Here is a 20,308-nt window from a genome sequence, read left to right on the forward strand (position 1 = left end):
TTTGTTGGCAATCTGTGTATCTTCTTTGGAGAAATGACTATTTAGGTCTTCTGCCCATTTTTGGATTGGGTTGTTTGTTTTTTTGATATTGAGCTGCATGAGATGCTTGTAAATTTTGGAGATTAATCCTTTGTCAGTTGCTTCATTTGCAAATATCTTCTCCCATTCTGAGGGTTGTCTTTTGGTCTTGTTTATGGTTTCCTTTGCTGTGCAAAAGCTTTTAAGTTTCATTAGGTCCCATTTGTTTTGGTTGTTGTTGTTTTTGTTTTTTTTGTGGTACGCAGGCCTCTCAGTGTTGTGGCCTCTCCCATTGCGGAGCACAGGCTCCGGACGCGCAGGCTCAGCGGCCATGGCTCACGGTCCCAGCCGCTCCACGGCATGTGGGATCTTCCCAGACTGGGGCACGAACCCGTGTCCCCTGCATCGGCAGGTGGACTCTCAACCACTGCGCCACCAGGGAAGCCCCATTTGTTTATTTTTGTTTTTATTTCCATTTCTCTAGGCGGTGGGTCAAAGAGGATCTTGCTGTGATTTATGTCATAGAGTGTTCTGCCTGTTTTCCTCTAAGAGTTTGATGGTGTCTGGCCTTACATTTAGGTCTTTAATCCATCTTGAGTTTATTTTTGTGTATGGTGTTAGGAAGTGTTCTAATGTCATTCTTTTACATGTAGCTGTCCAGTTTTCCCAGCGCCACTTACTGAAGAGGCTGTCTTTTCTCCATTGTATATTCTTCCCTCCTTTGTCAAAGATAAAGTGACCATATGTGTGTGGGTTTATCTCTGGGCTTTCTATCCTGTTCCATTGATCTATATTTCTGTTTTTGTTCCAGTACCATACTGTCTTGATTAGTGTAGCTTTGTAGTATAGTGTGAAGTCAGGGAGCCTGGATTCCTCCAGCTCTGTCTTTCTTTCTCAAGATTGCTTTGGCTATTCGGGGTCTTTCGTGTTTCCATACAAATTGTAAAATTTCTTGTTCTACTTCTGTGAAAAATGCCACTGGTAATTTCATAGGGGTTGCATTGAGTCTGTAGATTGCTTTGGGTAGTAGAGTCATTTTCACAATGTTGATTCTTCCAATCCAAGAACATGGTATATCTCTGCATCTGTTTGTATCATCTTTTTTAAAAATTAATTAATTAATTTTTTAACATGTTTATTGGAGTATAATTGCTTTACAATGGTGTGTTAGTTTCTGCTTTATAACAAAGTGAATCAGCTATAGATATACATATATCCCCATTTCTCCTCCCTCTTGCATTTCCCTCCCAGCCCCCCATCCCACCCCTCTAGGTGGACTGTTAGTATCATCTTTGATTTCTTTCATCAGTGTCTTGAAAGACTTTCCTTCCTTTTAAATGCTGAGTCATAGTCCGTTGTACGTACATACCACATTTTGTTATATCCGTTCATCCATTGATGACACCTGGGTTGCTTCTACCTTTTAACTGTTGTGCATAATGCTACTATGAACATGGGTATATAGATATCTCTTTGAGTCTTTGCTTTCAGTTCTTTAGGGTATATACCCAGAAGTGGAATCACTAGATCATATGGTAATTCTAGTTTTAATTTTTTGAGGAATCACCAAACTACTTTCCAGAGCAGCTGCACCATTTTACATCCCCACCAACAGTACACAAGGGCTCCAGTTTCTCCACATCCTCTCTAATACTTTCTATTTTCTGATTTTTTTCATGGTAGCCATCTTGATAGGTGTGAGGTGGTTTGCATTTCCCTAATGATCAGTGATGTTGAGCATCTTTTCATGAGCTTATTGGCCATTTGTATGTCTTCTTTGGAAAAATAATTCAAGCCTTTTGCCTATTTTTTAAATATAAACAACAGAAATTTATTTCTCACAGTCCTGGAGGCTGGACGTCTGACATGAGGATGTCAGCATGCAAGGGTGAGGGCCTCTTCCAGGTTGCAGACTTCTCATTGTATCCTCACATGGTGGAAGGGGTTTTTACCCATTTTTTCATTGAGTTGTTTCTTTTTTTGTTGTTGAGTTGGAGGGATTCTCTCTATATTCTGGATATTAATCGCTTTTCAGATATGTGATTTCCAAAAATAATTCCCATTCTGTGAGTTACCTTTTTACTCGGTTGATAATGTCTTTTGATGCATAAAGCTTTTTCATTTTTATGAATTCCAGTTTATTTTTTCTTTTGTTGCCTATGTCATTGGATTTGGCAATGATTTATTGCCAAATCCAATGTTATAAAGCTTTCCCCCCATGTTTCCTTCTAAGTGCTCTCTAAAGATGCTAAGAGTTTAATGATTGTAGCTCTTATGTTTAGGCCTTTTATCCATTTTGAGTTAATTTTTATATATGGTGTTTGGTAAGGGACCATGTTTATTCTTTTGCATGTTGATATCTAGTTGTCCCAGCAGTATTTGTTGAAAAAAACTGTCCTTTTCCCATTGAATGGTCTCGGCACCCTTTTTGAAAATCAGTTGGTCATATATGCAAAGGTTTATTTCTGGATTTTCTGTTCTATTTCGTTGGTGTACAGTCTGTCATGTTGCTAATATTACACTGTTTTGATTTCTGTAGCTTTGCAGTAAGCTCTGAAGTCAAGAAGTATGAGTCTTCCAACTTTGTTCTTTTTTAGGACCGTTTTGCTTATTGGGATCCCTTGAGAATCCAAATGAGTTTTAGGATGAGTTTTTCTATTTTTTGAAAAAATGCCATTGAGACTTTGATAGTGATGCATCAAATCTCTATAGATTGGCTTTGGGTGGTATTGACATATTAACAATATTAAGTCTTCAAATCCACAAACATGGGATGTCTTCCCATTTACTTATGTCTTCTTTAATTTCTTTTGGCAATGTTTTGCAGTTTTCAGTGTGTAGGTCTTTCAACTCCTTAGTTTAATTATTCCTAAGTATTTTATTCTTTTTTGTGCTTAAATGTAATTGTTTTCTTAATTTTCTTTTCAGATTGTTCATTGCTAGTGTATAAAAATACAACTGGGACTTCCCTGGCAGTCCAGTGGTTAAAACTCCATGCTTCCAATGCAGAGGATGCAGGTTTGATCCCTGGTTGGGGAACTAGGATCCCACATGCCACGTGGAGCAGCCAAAAAAAAAAAAAAATGCCACTGATTTTGATGTGTTGATTTTCTACCCTGCAACTTTGCTGAATTCATAAATTAGTTCTAGCAGTTTGTATGTGTGTGTGCGTGTGTGTGTGTGTGTGTGTGTGTGTGTGTGTTCTTTAGGGTTATCTGCATATAAGAAATGTTATTCTGAACAGAGATACTTTTACTTCTTCCTTTCCAATTTGGGTGCCTTTTATTTCCTTTTCTTGCCTAATTTCTCTGGGTAGAACTTCAAGTACTATATTGAATAGAAATGGAAAAAGTGGGCATCTCTGTCTTGATCTTAAAGGAAAAATGTTCAGTCTTTCACCATTGGGTGTGATGTTAACAAGGGTTTTTTCACATATGGCCTTTACCATACTGAGAAAATTCTATTTTATTTCTAGCATGTTGAGTGGTGTTGTCATGAAAGAGTGTTGGATTTTGTCAAATGGTTTTTCTGCATTAATTAAGATGATTATATTTTTTAACTCTTCATTCTATTTTTTTTTACATCTTTATTGGAGTATAATTGCTTTACAATGGTGTGTTAGTTTCTGCTTTATAACAAAGTGAATCAGTTATACATATACATATGTTCCCATATCTCTTCCCTCTTGCGTCTCTCTCCGTCCCACCCTCCCTATCCCACCCCTCTAGGTGGTCACAAAGCACTGAGTTGATCTCCCTGTGCTATGCGGCTGCTTCCCACTAGCTATCTATTTTACGTTTGGTAGTGTATATATGTCCATGCCACTCTCTCACTTTGTCACAGCTTACCGTTCCCCCTCCCCATATCCTCAAGTCCATTCTCTAGTAGGTCTGTGTCTTTATTCCCGTCTTACCCCTAGGTTCTTCATGACATTTTGTTTTCTTAGATTCCATATATATGTGTTAGCATACGGTATTTGTCTTTCTCTTTCTGACTTACTTCACTCTGTATGACAGACTCTAGGTCTATCCACCTCATTACAAATAGCTCAATTTCGTTTCTTTTTATGGCTGAGTAATATTCCATTGTATATATGTGCCACATCTTCTTTATCCATTCATCCAATGATGGACACTTAGGTTGTTTCCATCTCCTGGCTATTGTAAATAGAGCTGCAATGAACATTTTGGTACATGACTCTTTTTGAATTATGGTTTTCCTAACTCTTCATTCCATTAATGGTGTGTTAAATTGATTGATTTTCATATATTAAACCATCCTTGCAGGGTTGCACCTGGTCATGGTGTATACTCCTTCTAATATGCTATTGAATCCAGTTTGCTAATGTTTTAGTGAAGATTTCTACATCAGTATTTATCACAGGTATTTGTAATTTTTTTTTCTTATGATGTCTTTATCTGGCTTTGATACCAGAGTGATGCTCGCTACATAGAATGAGTTAGGAAGTGTTCCCACCTCTTCAACTTTTTGGAAGAGTTTGAGAAATATTGGTGTTAATTCTTCTTTAAATGGTACAATTCACCGTGGAAGCTGTCTGGTCCTGGGCTTTTCTTTGTTGAGAGGTTTTTTATTAATAATTCAATCTCACTACTTGTTACAGGTCTATTCAGATTTTCTATTTCCTCTTGAGTCAGTTTTGGAAGTTTGTGTGTTTCTAGGAATTTGTCTATTTCATCTGAGTTATCCAGTTTGGTAGCTAAAGACTTTGCCAATTTTTGATCTTTTTAAAACACCAACTTTTGGTTTTGTTGATTTTCCTTTATTGTTTTTCTATTTTGTATTTTGTTTATCTCAGTTTATTATGGTATACAGTTAAATTATTGGCTTAAGATCTTTCTTCTTTTTTAATGTAGACATCTGCAGTTATAAATTTCCCTCTGGACACTTCTTTTGCTATATGTAATAAATTTTAATATGTTGTGTTTTCCTTTTCATTTTCTCTAAGGTGTTCTCTGATTTCCCTGTGACTACGTCTTTGGCTATTTGGTTGTTTGAGTGCCTTGTTTACTTTCTACATATATGCCAGTTTTCTAGCTTAAATTTTTTTTAAATTTCATTCATTGTGTTAGAAAAGATACTTTGTATCATTTTAATCTTTTAAAATTGTTTTGTGGACTAACATATGGCCTGTTTTGGAGAATGTTCCCTGTGCACTTTAAAAGAATGTGTCTTTGTTTTGTGCCACCCTCAGCCTATCAGTAGTGATGCTATCAGCTAGAAATGCCTGGGAGCACTCACCTGGGCCTGGGTTCCCCTTTCAGAACCAGTCATATGGCTGGACCAACCCTTGTGGTTCTTAATATGATTGCAAGATTCTTCAGCAATAACCATCAGTAAACTGTGGAAAGGACAAGGTTTATTACTTACAGGTCTGGAGGGGAGGGTTACATGACACACCTGGGGCTTTATAGTGAGGTGGCAAGGAGGGAGAGAGAAAGAGAGAGGGTGAGAGAAACAGACAGGCAGGCCTGGGGTTCTGCTTTTATTGGAGTTTCACTAGTTCATTCCTTATTTGTGAACTTAAAATGTAAGAGTGGGAATTACAGTGCAAGAAGAAAAGAAAAAGGCAAATAGCCAAATGGTCAGTTATTTAAAATCAATCAGAGATCTCTAAATTAGAGGAGCTCGGATGGGGGTGGGTGAAGGGGATGGTAGGTCTTTATCTAGTTGTGTGGCTGGCAGTGTTATTATTTGAGTGGGTGCCTCAGGAAATCAAAGCTTAAGTCAGGCACTTACATTACAAAAAAAAAAAGAAAGAAAAGCTACTTGTCAGGGCTTACACTGCAGAATTCTGCTCTCATTGGGTGAAATGTTTTGTAAATGTTTGTTAAGCCTAATGGGCTTGTGATGTTCAGGTCCTCTCCTTACTTATCTTGTATCTGGTTGTCCTATCCTTCATTGAAAGTGAAGTATTAAAGTCTGCAACTATATTGCTATGATTTATGTCAAAGAGTGTTCTGCCTGTGTTTTCCTCTAGGAGATTTATGGTTTTCAGTCTTATTTAAGTCATTAATTCATTTTGAGTTTATTTTTATATATGGTGTTAGAGAATGTTCTAATTTTATTCTTTTACAGGTAGCTGTCCAGTTTGCCCAGAACCACTTATTGAAGAGACTATCTTTTCTCCATTATATGTTTTTGCCTCCTTTCTGCTAGATTAATTGACTATAGGTGTGTAGGTTTATTTGTGGATGTCCTATCCTATTCCATCGATCTATATTTCTGTTTTTGTGCCAGTACCATACTGTTTTGATGACTGTAGTTTTGTAGTATAGTCTGAAGTCAGGGAGCCTGATTCCTCCAGCTCCATTTTTCTTTCTCAAGATTGCTTCAGCTAATCAGGGTCTTTTGTGTTTCCATGCACATTTTTAAATTTTTTGTTCTAGCTCTGTGAAAAATGCCACTGGTAGTTTGGTAGGGATTGCACTGAATCTGTAGATTGCCTTGGGTATAGTATAGTCATTTTGACAATATTGATTCTTCCCATCCAAGAACATGGTATATCTTTCTATCTGTTTGTGTCATCTTCGATTTCTTTCATCAGTGTCTTATAGTTTTCGGAGTACAGGTCTTTTGTCTCCTTACATAGGTTTATTCCTAGGTATTTTATTCTTTTTGATGTGGTGGCAAATGGGATTGTTTCCTTAATTTCTCTTTCTGATCTTTCATTGTTAGTGTGTAGAAATGCAACAGATTTCTTTGTATTCATTTTGTATCCTACAAATTTACCAGAATCATTGACAAGCTCTAGTAGTTTTCTGGTAGCACCTTTAGGATTTTCTATGTATAGTGTCATGTCATCTCCAAACAGTGACATTTTTACTTCCTCTTTTCCAATACGGAGACCTTTGATTTCTTTTTCTTCTCTGATTGCTGTGGCTAGGACTTCCAAAACTATGTTGAATAAAAGTGGCGAGAGTGGACATCCTTGTCTTGTTCTTCATCTTTGAGGAAATGCTTTCAGTTTTTCACCATTGAGAATGATGTTGGCTGTGGGTTTGTCATATATGGCCTTTATTATGTTGAGGTAGGTGCCCTCTATTCCCACTTTCTGGAGAGGTTTTATCATATAAGTGGGTGTTGAATTTTGTCAAAAGCTTTTTCTGCATCTATTGAGATGATCATATGGTTTTTATTCTTTAATATGTTAATGTGGTGTATCACACTGATTGATTTGCAGATATTGAAAAGTTCTTGCATCCCTGGGATAAATGCTACTTGATCATGGTGTATGATCCTTTTAATGTGTTGTTGGATTTGGTTTGCTGGTATTTTGTTGAGGGTTTTTGCATCTGTATTCATCAGTGATACTGTTCTATAATTTTCTTTTTTTGTAATATCTTTGTCTGGTTTTGGTATCAGGGTGATGGTGGCCTCAGAGAATGAGTTTAGAAGTGTTCCTTACTCTGTGACTTTTTGGAATAGTTTCAGGATAGGTGTTCACTCTTCTCTAAATGTTTGAAAGAATTCACCTATGAAGCCCTCTGGTCCTGGACTTTTGTTTGTTTGGAGTTTTTTAAATCACAGATTCAATTTCAGTACTTGTAATTGGTCTGTTCGTATGTTCAGTTGCTTCCAGGTTCAGTCTTGGGAGATTGTACCTTTCTAAGAATTTGTCCATTTCTTTTAGGTTGTAGTAGTAGTAGTAGTCTGTTATGGTCCTTTTTATTTCTGTGGTATTGGTTGTAACTTCTCCTTTTTCATTTCTAATTTCATTTCTAATTTTATTGATTTGGGCTTTCTCCCTTTTATTCTTGATGAGTCTTGCTAAAGTTTTATCAATTTTCTTTATCTTTTCAAAGAACCAGGCTTTAGTTTCATTGATCTTTTCTATTGTTTTCTTTGTCTCTGTTTCATTTATTTCTGCTCTGATCTTTATGATTTCTTTCCTTCTACTAACTTTGGGTTTTGTTCTTTTTTCTCTAGTTGCTTTAGGTGTAACTTTACGTTGTTTATTTTAGATTTTTCTTATTTCCTGAGGTAAGCTTGTATCTCTATAAACTTCCCTCTTAGAACTGCTTTTGCTGTGTCCCATAGGTTTCAGATCATCATGATTCTGTTTTCATTTAGCTCTAGGTATTTTTTGATTTCCCCTTTGCTTTCTTCAGTAGTCCGTTGGTTATTTAGTAACATACTGTTTAGCCTCCATGTGTTTGTATTTTTTGCAGTTTTTTTTTCTTGTAGTTGATTTCTAATCTCATAGCGTTGTGGTTGGAAAAGATGCTTGAAATGATTTCAGTTTTCTTAAATTTATCAAGGGTTGTTTTGTGGCCCAGGATGTCATCTATCCTGGAGAATGTTCCATGTGCACTTGAGAAGAATGTGTATTCTGCTGCTTTTGGATGGAATGTTCTGTAAATATCAATTAAGTCCATTTGGTCTAATGTGTCATTTAAGGCCTGTGTTTCCTTATTGATTTTCTGTCCGGATGATCTGCCCATTGATGAAAGTGGGGTGTTAAAGTCACCAGCTATTATTGTGTTACTGTCAATTTTTTCTTTTATGGATCTTAGCATTTCCCTTATATACTGAAGTGCTCCTATGTTAGGTGCATATATGTTAACAACTGTTATATCTTCTTGGCTTGATCCCTTGATCATTATGTATTGTCCTTCCTTGTCTTTTGTAACAGTCTTTATTTTAAAGTCTATTTTGTCTCATATGAGTATTGATACTCCAGCTTTCTTTTCATTTACGTTTGCATGGAATACTTTTTTCCATCCCCTCACTTTTAGTCTGTATGTGTCTCTATAGCTTAAGTGGGTCTCTTATAAACAGCATATATACAGGTCTTATTTTTGTATCCATTCAGCCAGTCTGTATCTTTCGGTTGGAGCATTTAATCCTTTTACATTTAAGGTAATTATCAATACATATGTTCTTATTGCCCTTTTATTAATTGTTTTGGGTTTGTTTTTGTAGGTCTTTTTCTTCCTTTCCTCCGTTTTTCTCTTCTCTTGTGATTTGATGACTCTGTGTACTGTTGTATTTGGATTCCTTTTTCTTATGTGTGTGTATATCTATTATACATTTTTGGTTTGTGGTTACCATGAGGTTTTGATACAGCAGTATACACACACACACACACATATATGTACACACACACAATTGTTTTCAGTTGCTGAGCTCTTAATTTCAAATGTATTTCAAATATCCTGCATTTGTACTCTCTTCCTCTCACAATTATGGGTTTAGATATCCTATTTGTGTGTGGATGATTTCTTACCTTTACTGTATGTTTGCCTTTCCTGGTGAGCTTTCCCATTTTGTAATTTTCTTGTTTCCAGTTGTGGCCTTTTCTTTTCCACCTAGAGAAGTTCCTTTAGTATTTGTTGTGAAACTGGTTTGGTGGTGCTGAATTCTTTTACCTGTTGCTTGTCTGTAAAGCTTTTTATTTCTCCGTTGAATCTGAATGAGCACCTTGCTGGGTCGAATATTCTTTCCCTTTCTTCATTTAAATGTATCGTGCCACTCCCTTTTGGCCTGCAGAGTTTCTGCTGAAAAAATCAACTGATAAAAAAAAAAAAAAAATCAACTGATAACCATAAGGGGATTCCCTTGTACATTATTTGTTGCTTATTCCTTGTTGCTTTTAATATTTTCTCTTTGTCTTTAATGTTTGTCAATTTGATTACTGTGTCTTGGCGTGTTCCTGCTTTGGTTAATCCTGCCTGGGACTCTCTGCATTTCCTGGACTTAAGTGAGCGTTTTCTTTCTCATGTTAGGGAAGTTTTCAGCTATTATCTCTTCAAATATTTTCTCAGGCCCTTTCTCTCTCTCCTCTCCTTTTGGGACCCCTATAATGTGAATGTTAGTGAATTTAATTTTGTCCCAGAGGTCTCTTAAACTGTCTTCATTTCTTTTCATTCTTCTTTCTTTATTCTGTTATGCAGCACTGATTTCCCCCTTTCTGTCTTCCAGCTCACTTATTCGTTCTTCTGCATCATTTATTCTGCTATTGATTCCTTCTGGTATATTTTTCATTTCAATTATTGTATTCTTCAACTCTGGTTGTTCTCTATATTTTCTAATTCTTCATTAAAAATTTCTTGTATTTTCTTACACTGTGCATCCATTCTTTTTCTGAGATCTTGGATCATCTTTACTATCATTATGCTGAATTCTTTCTCTGGTAGATTGCCTGTCTCTACTTTGCTTAGTTGTTCTTTGGGGTTTTATCTTGTTTGTTTGTCTGGAACAAATTCCTGTATTTGCAGACTCAGTTCTGCAGGCTGCCTGATTGTAGTAGTCTTGTTTCTGGTGTCTGCCCCGGTGGGTGAGGCTGGTATAGACGCTTGTGCAGGTCTCCTAGTGGGAGGGTCTGGTGCCTGCCTACTGGTGGGTGGAGCTGGATCTTGGCCCTTTGGTGGGCCGATGGGCAGAACCGTGTCAAGGGATGTGTCTAGAGGTGGCTGTGGGCTCAAGAAGTCTTTAGGCAGCCTGTCTGCTGATGGGTAGGGCTGTTGTTTGGCCTGAGGCATCCCAGTACTGGAGACTACAGGCTTTTGGGTGGGGCCAAGTCTTGGTGCTGATGACCCAAGCAAGATGTCTGCCTCCTTGAGAGTTCACGTAGCTGCACACTCCCTGAAATCTCCACCACCCATGTCCACATCCCAAGGGAGAGCCACAGCCACAACCCCCTCCCCAGGAGATCCTCCAAGACCAGCAGGTAGGTCTAGCCTAGGCTCCTGTGAAGTCACTGCCTTTGCCCTGGGTCCCAGTACATGCGAGACCTTGTGTGCACCCTCCAAGAGTGGAGTCTCTGCTTCCCCTAGTCCTGTGGAGCTCCTGCAATCAAGCCTTCCTGGCCTTCAAAGCCAAATGTCTCTGGGGCTCCTCCCTCTGATGTCAGACCCCCAGCTGGGGAACCTAACATGGAGCTCAGAACTCTAACTCCTGTGGGAGAACTTCTGCAATATAATAGTTCTCCAGTTTGTGGATCGCCCACCCAGGGTAATGGGATTTGATTATATTGTGAGTGTGCCCCTCCTACCATCTTGTTGTGGTTCCTTCTTTATATCTTTGGATGTAGAATATCTCTTTTGGCAGCTTCCAGTCTTTTTTATCGATGGCTGTTCAGCAGTTAGTTGCGGTTTTGTTGTGAGGTAAGCCCAAGCTCCTTCCACTGTACCATCTTGGATCAGCTCTCAGGAGTTTATTTTCCCATCATTTCACTTTCTTTTTCTTTTTTTAAAGAATTTTTACTTGAAATACAGTTGATTTAAACTATTTTATTAGTTTCACGTGTACAACATAGTTATTCAGTATTTTTATAGATGTACATCATTAAAGTTATTATAAAATGTTGGCTGTATTCCCTGTGCTGTATAATATATCCTCGTAGCTTATTTATTTTATACCTATTAGTTTCTACCTCTTAATCCCCTACCACTATCTTGCCCCTCCCTCCCTCCAGCTTCCCACTGGTAACCACTAGTTTGTTTTCTATATATCTGTGAATCTATATGTTTTGTTATATTAGTTTATTTTATTTTTTAGATTCCACATATAACTGATCATATACAATATTTTTCTTTCTCTGATTTATTTCACCTAGCATAATACTCTCCAGGTCCATCAATGTTGATGCAAATGGCAAAATTTCATTTTTTATGGCTGAGTAATATTCCATTATATATGTAACCCACATTTTCTTTATCCATTCATCTGTTGCTTAGGTTGTTTCCATATCTTGGCTATTGTACATGAAGCTCCTGTGATCACTGTGATCACTGTATCTTTTCAAATTAGTGTTTTCATTTTCTATGGATATATACCCAGGAAAGTAATTGCTGGATCATGTGGTGGTTCTATTTTCAGTTTTTTGAAGAACCTCCATAATGTTTTCCATAGTGGCTGCACCAATTTGCATTCCCATCCACAGTGTACTAGGGTAACCTTTTCTCCATATCCTTGCCAACGTTTGTTATTGGTGGTCTTTTTGATGATAGCTATTCTGACAGGTGTGAGGTGATACTTCATTGTGGTTTTGATTTACATTTCTCTGATTACCAATGTTGAGAATCTTTTCATGTGCCCTTTGGCCATGTGTATGTCTTCTTTGAGAAATATCTATTCAAGTCTTCTGCCCATTTTTTAATCAGGTTGTTTGTTTTTTTGATATTGAATTATAGGAGCTGTTTATGTATTTTGGATATTAACCCCTTATCAGTCATAACACTTGCAAATATTTTCTCACTTTCGATAATAGGTTGTCTTTTCTTTTTGTCAAAGGTTTCTTTAGCTGTGCAAAAGCTTTTAAGTTTAATTAGGTCCCATGTTTGTTTTTGCTTTTGTTTCATTTGCCTTAGGAGACAGAGCCAAAAAAATATTCCTTTGATTTATGTCAAAGAGTGTTCTGCCTAAATTTTCCTCAAGTAGTTTTATGGGTTTCAGTCTTATTTAAGATATTAATTCATTTCGAGTTGATTTTTTTGTATGGTGTTAGAGAATGTTCTAATTTTATTCTTTTACATGTAGTTGTCCAGTTTTCCCAGCACCACTTACTGAAGAGACTGCCTTTTCCCCATTGTATATTCTTGCCTCCTTTGTTGTAGATTAATTGACCGTAAGTTTATGGGTTTTGGGAGGGGCTGTTCATTCTGTTCCATTATGTATGTTTCTGTTTTTGTGTCAGTACCATGCTCTTTTGATTACTGTACCTATGTAGTATAATGTGAAGTTGGGGAGTGTGATACCTCCAGCTTTGTTCTTTTTTCTCAAGATTGGTTTGGTAATTGGGAGCCTTTTTGGTTCCATATAAATTTTAGGATTATTTGTTCTAGTTTTGTGGAAAATGTCATGGGTAATTTGATAGGGATTGAATTAAATCTGTAGATTGCTTTGGGTAGTATGGCCATTTTAACAGTATTAATTCTTCCAATTCAGGAACATGGGATATCTTTTCTATTTGTTTGTATCATCTTAAATATCCTTCATCAATGTTTTAGAGTCTTCAGGTTGTAGATCTTTCACCTCCTTGGTTAAGTTTATTCCTAGGTATTTTATTCTCTTTGATGCAATTTTAAATGCGACTGTTTTATTGTTTTCTCTTTCTGATAGTCGATTATTAGTGTTTAGAAAACCAATAGATTTCTGTATGTCAATCTTGTATCCTGCAACTTTACTGAATTCATTTATTAGTTCTCATAGTTTTTTGATGGAACTTCAGAATTTTCTGAGTATAACATCATGTCATCTGCAAATAGTGACATTTTTACTTCTTCCTTTCCAATTTGGATGCCTTTTATTTCTTTTTCTTGTCTGACTGCTGTGGCTAGGACTTCCAGTACTACTTCTCAGTGGCGAGAGTGGGCATCCTTGTTTTGTTCCTGATTTTAGAGGAAAAGTTTTGGCTTTTCACTGTTGAGTGTGATGTTAGCTGTGGGTTTGTCATAAACGGCCTTTATTATGTTGAAATATGTTTCCTCTATACCAACTTTGATGCAAGTCTTTATCATGAATGGAAGTTGAATTTTGTCAAATGCTTTTTCTGTGTCTATTGAAATGATAATGTGATTTTTATCCTTCCTTTTGTTAATGTGGTGTATCACACTGATTGACTTGTGGATATTGAACTGTCCTTGAATCTGTGGAATAAATGCCACTTGATCATGGTGTATTATCCTTTTTATATATTATTGAATTTGGTTTGCCAATATTTTTTGAGGATTTTTGCATCTATATTCATCACAGATATTGACTAGTAATTTTCTTTTCTCTGTAATGTCTTTTTCTAGATTTGGTATCAGTGTAATGGTGGGCTCATAGAATGAATTTGGGGGTGTTCCCTCCTCTTCATTTTGTTGGAATAGTTTGTTACACTAGGTATTAGCTCTTCTGTAACAATAGGTTGTTACACTAGGTATTAGCTCTTCACTAGGTATTACTTGTGCTAACTTGGGCTTTGTTCTTTTTCTAATTCATTTAGATGGAGGATAGGTTGTTTATCTGAGATTTTTCTTGTATGCTCAGGTATGCATGTATTATTATAATCTTCCCTCTTATATTTGCTTCTGCTGCATCCTGTAGATTGTGCAAAGTTGCGGTTTTTTTCATTTGTCTCGTTTTTTTCTGATTTCCTCTTTGATTTTTTCATTCATCCATTGTTTCTTTTATTAACATGTCGTTTAGTCTCCATGTGTTTGTGTTTTTCCCATTTTTCTTCCAGTACTTGGTTTCTAGTTTCATACTGTTGTGGTTGAAAAAAAAAGCTTGATGTAATTTCAATTCTCTTCTATTTATTGAGACTTGTTTTTTGGCCTGGCATGTGATCTATCCTAGAGAACATTCCACGTGCACTTGAAAAGAATGTGTATTCTGCTGTTTTTGGATGGAATGTCCTATATATATTTATTAAGTCCAATTTGTCTAATGTGTCATTTAAGACCAATATTTCATTATAGTCTCCAACTATTATTCTATTATTGTCAGTGTCTCCTTTTTATGTCTGTTAATATTTGCTTTCCATATTTAGTTGCACCTATATGAAGTGCATACATATTAATAAATGTATATTCTCTTCTTGTATTGATCACTATATCATTATATAATATCCTTTTTTGTAGACTTTTTTTTAAAGTCTAATTTGCAAGATATTAGTATTGCTACCAGCTCTCTTGTCGTTTTCATTTCCATGAAATAGCTCCTTCCATCCCTTCACTTTTAGTCTGTGTGTCTTTAATTCTAAAGAGAGTCTCTTGCACATAGATGGGTCTTGTTTTTTATCCAGTCATCCACTCTGTGTCATTTGATTGGAACATTTAGTCCATTGACATTTAAAGTAATTCTATATAGGTATGTACTTAACTGCCATTTGTTACTTGTTTTCTGGTTGTTTTTGTCATTCTATATTATTTTCTTCTTCTTTTAGTTTCTTCCCTTGTGGTTTGATTATTTTCTTTATCAAATCATGGCATGCTTGTGTTACTTTCTCCCTATTTTTGTGTATCTATTGTAGGATTTTGATTTGTGGTTACCTTGGGGTTCATATATGTTGACCTATGTATCTGCTTGTTTTAAACTGGTAGTTATTTAAGTTCAAACACATTCTAAAGGATCTACATTTTTTTACTCCCCTCCCATACATTTTGTGTATTTGATGTCATATTTTACATCTTCATGTTTATCCCTTAACTGTTGAGTGTAGTTATAGTTTATTTTCCAATTTTTGTCTTTTAATCTTTGTACTAGCTTATGTTAAGTGATTGATCCACAGCCTTTGCTATATATTTGCCTTTACTTGTGGGGTTTTTCCTTTCCTATAAATCCTTACATCTTGTTGTAGCCTTTTTTTTCCCACTTGGAGAAGACCATTTAAGACTTCTTTTAGGGTTAGTTTAAGTACTGATGACTTTTTTAGTTATTTCTTATTTGAGAAGTTCTTTATCTCACTTCTAATTCTGAATGATAATCTTGCTGGGTAGATTGTCCTAGGTTGTAGATTCTTCCCTTTGAGCACTATAAATATGTCATGCCATTCCCTTCTGGCCTTCAAAGTTTGTGCAGAAAAATCAGCTGATAGACTTATGGGTGTTCCTTTGTACGTGACTCTTTGCTTTTCTCTTGCTACCTTTAAATTCTCTCCTTATCTCTAATTTTTACCATTTTAGTTATGATACATCTTGGTCTGTGTCTCTTTCAGTTCATCTTGTTTGGGATACTCTGTGTACCTGGGTATCTGTTTCCTTCTCCAGGTTCAGGAAGTTTTCAGCCATAATTTCATCAAATACATTTTCAACTCTCTTCTCCTTCTGGAACCCTTATAATGTGAAGGTTAGCATGGTTGATGTTGTCTCAGAGGTCCCTTAAACTGTTCTCATATTTTAAAAATTTGTTTCTCTTTTTACTGTTTTGATTGGGTGATTTCCATTATTCTATCTTCCAGATCACTTATGCATCCTTCTCTGTTACATATTACCGTCTGTTAATTCCTTCTAGTGTGTTTTTCATTTTAGTTATTTCACTCTTCAGTTCTGACTGGTTTTTATATTTTCTAGTTCCGTGTTAAAATTCTCTCTGTCCTCATCTATTCTTTTCCCTAGTTCAGTTAGTATTCTTATTACTAATGCTTTGAACTCTTTATCTGGTAAATTTTCTCTCTTTCATTAGTTGTTTTTTCAGAGTTTTTTCTTTGTTTTTTCGTTTTAAAGACATTCCTTTGTTTTCTCATTTCGCTTAATGTTTTTTATCTCTATAAAATTAGGTGAAACAGTTACCTATCTCGGTCTTGAAGGGTTGTACTTGTGTGGGAGCATCTCTATGCAGTCTGCATGTGTTCAGTAGTTTCGGTGCAAGAGCTGGATCTGAAGCGAGCATGGGTCATGTCTTCCTCCAGGATATGCTGTCTGGTATCAACTTGGTGGGTGGTGGGGCTGGGGATGGAGGGGCTAGAGCCAGAGCCATGTGTGAGCTGAAGCTTCTTCTATGCTGAGTCGTCATCACTGCCCTATCAGGGGTGGGGTCTCATCCCAAGGTGCTGAAGCAGGGGTGGGGTCCGAGCTGGCTCCTTTCCCTCTAAGTGTGCTCTCTCCCTTCTCCCAGCAATGACACTTTTGCTCCAGGGGGCACAGTGCTGGAGCAAAAGGGCTGCAGTGGGCACCTGGTGTGGGCCAGGGTGTACACTGGGACAGTCCCAGAATGCTAGTCAGCTCCATACGGCTCCTGATCTGCTGCCTCTGTGAGTGCCAGCAAAGGCTGCCCTTGCCCCGTTTATATGCAGCGTTGGGTCTGAGTCAGTTCCATCCCCAACTGCACACTTTCCTCAGCAATGGCAGCCTTCAACCTAGTGGGAAGCTCTTCAGAGGTAGATGAGCTGGATGCATGCTAGGTGGTTTCATGAAACCATCCGGAATTCTGGGGCAGTTTTAATCTCCATTCTACACCTCATTCCTGGGAGTAAGCAAGCTTGTGTCACGAGCCAGGTCTAGGTTTCTCACAGCCCTCCTCGAAGTCCTATTAGTTTTCAAACCAGTAAGAAGACTTGTCTCCTTCTGGAACCCCTGTAATGTGAATGTCAGCATGTTGGACGCCAGGGCTGGGGTACCCAATATGTGGTTCAAACCACTCAGTCCCCAGGGAGGATCTCCTAGTGGTGATATCCCCCTCCTCTTCTGTGGGCCTGGGTCCCAACCTGATAGCTCTTTTCCCTTCTTATCTGACTCGTGTGGATCTTTCTTTTACAGCGTTTGTTTTAGAAGAATATTTCTGTCCATTTCCAGTTTGTTTTCAGAGAGAATTGCTCCACTTTATGGATGTATTTTTGACGTGTTCTTGGGGGGAAGTGAGCTCAGCACCTTCCTGCTCTGCCATCTTTTTTTTTTTTTTTTACGGTACACAGGCCTCTCACTGTTGTGGCCTCTCCCATTGCAGAGCACAGGCTCCGGACGCGCAGGCTCAGCGGCCATGGCTCACAGGCCCAGCCGCTCTGCGGCATGTGGGATCTTCCCGGACTGGGGCACGAACCCGCGTCCCCTGCATCGGCAGGCGGACTCTCAACCACTGCGCCACCAGGGAAGCCCCTACTCTGCCATCTTGATCTCCCCTCCTCCATCCTTTTACTTTCAACCTCTTTGTGTGTTTGTATCTAAAGTGTGTGTTTTGTAGATAGCATATAGATTAATTATGCTTTTTTATCCACTCTGCCAATCGTTGCCTATTAATTGGAGAGTTCAATCCATTTACATTTAAAGTAATTATGGTTAATAAAGGACTTCTGCTGGTTTAACTATTTTTTTTTCTGTATGTCCTACAGGTTTTTATCCCCTCCCCCCCGCTTTTTTTTACTTTTCTGCATACGTTTTTGTTATTTTCTTATTGGTTACCTTAGGGATTACAATTGAAATCTTAACCTTATAACAACCTAGTTTGAGTAATACCAACTTTGTTTCAACTCTCTCCTCATATATGTCTCCATCCCTCCTCCTTTGTGTTGTTTTTGCACAGATTGCATCTTTATACATTGTGTGCCCATTCACATAGATTTATAATTATTATCTAATGCATTCTTTTAAATCATATAGGGGAAAAAAGGAATTAAAACCAAAAGTACAATAGTGTTGGCTTACGTATTTAGCTGTGTAGTTGCTTTCTTTATTTCGTCTCATGGCTTTGAGTTACTGTCTATTATCCTTTCATTTCAGCCTGAAATGAAAGTTCTTCTTTTAGCATTTCTTGTGGGGCATATCTTTTAGTAACAACCTGCCTTAGTTTTTGTTTATCCAGAAGTCTTAACTTCTCCTTCATCGTGAAGGTTCGTTTTGCTGGTTGTAGAATCTTGGTTGACAGTCTTTTCTGTCTCTACTTCAAGTATTTTTTCCTGTCCTTCACTTTCTCTTCTCCCTGATAGGCTCTGTATACTTTTCTTTTCTTCATTCTTTTTTTTTTATTCTTTCTGTTTCTCAGACTTGATAATTTCAATTCTGTGGTCTCAAGTTTGCTGATTCTTTATTCTTCCTGCTCAAATCTGCTTTTGAGCTTCTCTAGTGGAATTTAAATTTCAGTTATTATACCTTTTAGCTCTAATATTTCAGCTCTAATATTTGGTTCCTTTTATAACTTCTTTCACTTTATTGATATTCTCATGTTGTTGATGAATCATTTTCCTGGTTTTCTTTTTGTCCATGGTTTCCTTTAACTCTTTGAACATATTTAAAGCAGTTGATTTAAAGTCTTTATTTTGTAAGTGCAATGTTTAGACTTCTTCAGGGACATTTTCTATTAATGAATTTTCCCTCTGTATGGATCATACTTTTCATTTTCTTTGTAAAGATTTTGTGATTTCTTGTTGAAAACTGGACATCTGAATATTATAAGTGATAACTCTGGAAAACAGATTCTCTCCTTCCCCAGCATTTGCTGGTTTTGTTTGCTGAAGCCTTAGCTAGTGGTTACTTTCTTTTTTCAAATTATATTCCATTATAGGTTATTACAAAATATTGGGTGTAATTCCCTGTGTTATACAGTAAATCCTTGTTGCTTATCTGTTTTATGTATAGTTTGTTAATACTTCTAATTTGTCCCTTCCCAAGAATTTCTTGATTTTTCTAGGTCTTTAATAGTTCCACCTACATTTTAGAAACAGCTTGTATATTCCTACAAAATAGCCTTATGGGACTTTGATTCCAACTGTATCGCATCTGTTAAGCATCTGGGTAAGATTTGACACATTAACAGTAGTGAGTCTTTCTATAAACATGGCATTGCTTTGTTTATGTCTTTTTAATTTTCTCTCAGCAAAGTTTTATAGTTTTCAGTGTAAAGGTGTTACACAGCTTTCATTAAATTTACCCTGAGATAGTTGACATTTTGGAACGTGGTTGTAAATTTTATTGCTTTAAAATTTCCCTTTACAGTTATATGTTGGTAGTATATAGAAATATGGTTGTTTTCTGTTCCTTGTAGCCTGCAATCTTGCTAAATGTGCTTTTTAGTTCTAGAAATTGGTTTGTCTGCTCTTTTGGGTTTTCTCCATACACGATCTTGTCATCTGCAAATAAGGATGGTTTTCCTTTTTCTTTTCTAGCCTGTGCCCCTTATTCCTTTTCTTTTATTGGCTGGAACTTTCCACACAGTGTTGGCCAGGGACAGGGGGATCCTTGGGTGAAGTACATTTGGCGTTGCACCATCGGCACAGGGTTGGCTGTGGGTTCTGCAGAGGCCCTTCCAGATGGAGGAGGCGCCCTCCAGCTTCAGCAGCTGTGCTTTCCATGAAGCAGGGTGGAACTCCTCAGACACTCTCCCTGCATCTGTGGGGAGCATCACATGGAATTCTCCCTTGGGATGTAACTGTGGTGAGATGCAGTGATTTCTACTGGGACATCATTGCATTCCTGGGGCAAACCTCACTTGGCTCTGATGTTTTATCTTTTTTTATAGTTGCTTGGTTAGATCTGCCAACATTTTGTCTAGACAGTTTGAAGGCTGTTGGGCCCTACTCTGTTTTCTTGCAGTAGCCTCATCAGGTTTCTGCATCACGGCCATGCTGGCCTCACCAGCCATCACAGCTCATTTCCCAGTCCTTGTGCTGCTTCTCCTGTGGGGTTATACCTGAGGCGCAGAGAGCAGAAGGGCTGCCCTGCCACTGACTCCGGATCTCTGGGCACACAACCCTGCACAGCTCCCAGCTGTTCTGGTCCTGCCATAATGGCACTGACCAATCAAGCAGGAGGCCTTGGGTTGGAGTGTGTGGTCCCCTTAGTGCGACTTCAGGGTTCATGTCCTGAGGGGTCTGCTTTGAAGCCCACTCTGGCCTGTGGACAGTCGGGGCATG

The 20,308-nt window shown here is 37.6% G+C and overlaps 1 protein-coding gene across 1 annotated transcript in view; it reads left to right on the forward strand.

The window, feature by feature from the left end:
• The window catches only part of WNK2 (WNK lysine deficient protein kinase 2), a 157,765-nt gene that overhangs the window by 134,089 nt on the left and 3,368 nt on the right, over positions 1-20,308 (forward strand). The gene's annotated exons all lie outside the window — the stretch shown is intronic.

Source organism: Monodon monoceros, unplaced genomic scaffold (genome assembly GCF_005190385.1).
Source record: "Monodon monoceros isolate NGI ecotype Baffin Bay Population unplaced genomic scaffold, NGI_Narwhal_1 Super_Scaffold_5, whole genome shotgun sequence".
Lineage (NCBI taxonomy): Eukaryota > Metazoa > Chordata > Mammalia > Artiodactyla > Monodontidae > Monodon > Monodon monoceros.